At 40.9% G+C, this 2,252-nt stretch overlaps 1 protein-coding gene across 1 annotated transcript in view; it reads right to left on the bottom strand.

Moving 5' to 3' along the window:
• LOC103399890 (1-phosphatidylinositol 4,5-bisphosphate phosphodiesterase gamma-1-like) overlaps positions 1–2,252 on the bottom strand; it is a 784,699-nt gene that overhangs the window by 656,344 nt on the left and 126,103 nt on the right.

Below are 2,252 nucleotides of genomic sequence, written 5' to 3'. Positions count from 1 at the left end.
GTCACTTGCTTGCTAGCAGCAAACAGCCACATACTAAAATGCTACAAGTAATTGCCTCCTTCTGCGATGAGTCTGAGACCTGCTGTATCACTGATTTATTATTGCAGTGCTCAGGGACGTGAGGGGTGCCGGAGCCAATAGTGAAGGGGTCACACAGAGTCACACAGGTTTAAGTTATAGTCAACAATTAACATAATCATGTTTTCGGACTGCAGGGTGAAACTGTAAGAACACGCAAACGTTACGTAGAAAGATGTTATCTTTGTGCTGTAAGGCACAAGCACTGACCCACTGTACCAGTCACCAGTGCCAAGTGCACATGTAAACAGTCCGTGAATCTGCGCGCTGCCATCATGTTCATGTTTTTGTCATTTCAGTCGTCCGACTCACTTCCTGTTTTCTTTGTTTCAATTTCTCACTAACGACTATTTCCCATTCCCCGTTTAGATTCGCTGCCACTCACACACAGCTATACAAACTTAATTGGCAGTTTACCAGAGGCTAAAAGAGAAACAAAAGATCCATGCCTCCCACAGCACCGTAAACTCTGACCATCGCATGTGTGCGAGTGTGTTTGTTTCCTTTGTTGTTGTCGATCCTCACGTGGAAGATCCGTTGCCACGAAAAATTGTTGTGTTCAATCATTTGTTATTTCATATTCAACTACATGTTCCTCCATTTTCTCACACACTGTTGACGTGAGGTCAGTAAAACCACTGTCTGCTGACATCCATCTGCAGTTCGTGGGGTTCATGATAAACATTACAGACATTTTTTTTCCTCAGCCTGCAGCTATGACTGCAGCATGTCTGCGTCTGTTCAGGCTCAGACTGCAAGGCCAGAGAACAGCGTTGGTTCTGCAGTAACCTGGTTACTGCTCATTGTTCTGTTCTTGAACGCCGACGGGCAAACGGCTAATGAAGACCTGGACAGGAGGATCTGATGCGCTAATGTGATTGTGAATGCTAGGATGCACGTACGCACCAACACATGCACCCACACAAAGCCACAGCCACACGTGCATGAACTCATCACATGCTGTACATATGTGTTCACATCCCTGCTCTGCTGCTGAGATGAACAGATTTTATCTGACGTCAAAAACATTTTTTTGTTGTTTTGTTACAACTTGAACACAATTTGACACGTGACTAATTAGTGGTTATAATTTAAAAATAAAAACAAAAAAAACTCTGAAAGTCCTACCCTCAACTTCGATGGTCAGAGTTGAGGCTAAATTTAGTCGAAAAGTTCCAAGAAAATACAAACACATTTTCCAACTCATACTGAGCTTCGTGGCTTCTCTCTTTTGTTTTACCTCTGTCCTATTTTGATCCGGCTGCACTTTAGTGCTTTCCTTTCCTCCCTCGTGCCTTTGTGTAGTTCCTGCCTTTGTGTTTACTCTCACACACTTTCCTAATTACTGTCACCAGCGTCTCATCAGCAAACCTTTTATCCCCAGGTTCTTGTCACTCTGTTTGTGTTGCGTGGCTCTTATTGTCTCATTATACAGGGTTTTAGTGAGCACCTCGTTGCTTGTTTTTTTTTTTTTGCCATGGATGTTGAATATCGAGCTACAAAGTGACAAACAAATGTTGTTTTGGTATTTTGTTTTGGTTTTGGTATTTTGCACAACAACAGTGACCTGTTTCAAATTTTTGGTTTTGGTATTTTGCACAACAACCTGTTTCAAAGGGTTTTTCCTTGCCTTTTATGCATACAATTTTATATAATTTTACAAAACATTTCCTGAACTGAAATGAAAGCAGCTTTGTGCAGGGAATTATCTTTTTACATCTTGTCTCGGGCAAAAGTTGTAAATGTAAGGGGTAAGGATAAGGGGTAATGTAAGGGTATGGGGTAAAATTGTCAACCTTGTACAAACTCACAGAACAGAAAAAATATAAATTTTCTGGAAATACTTTTTACACAGCACAATGTACAAAAGTTAAGAAAACACACTTCAGAAGTGTAAATAAATTCACACATCCATTCTGCACTTCCACATTCACATATCCGTTGTGTAACTAAATTCAACAAACAGATCAGCTTGTTTGAATACCCTGCTGTATTAGTTTTTAAAAGGAAAAAAACAAAAACACAGACAAAATTAAATCAATCAATCATGCATGCATACACACAAACAGACAGACAGGCACCAACAACAACGCTCAGACAACGTGACTGTGGAGTGAGGTTTTTAACACAAGAGGTTTGATGAGCTGACGAGCTGCAGCAGGGCAGGCAGCGAT

Source organism: Cynoglossus semilaevis, chromosome 2 (assembly GCF_000523025.1).
Source record: "Cynoglossus semilaevis isolate Cse_v1.0 chromosome 2, Cse_v1.0, whole genome shotgun sequence".
Classification (NCBI taxonomy): Eukaryota; Metazoa; Chordata; class Actinopteri; order Pleuronectiformes; family Cynoglossidae; genus Cynoglossus; species Cynoglossus semilaevis.
Note: the sequence above shows the minus strand (reverse complement) of the source record. Positions and strands in the feature narration are given on the sequence as shown.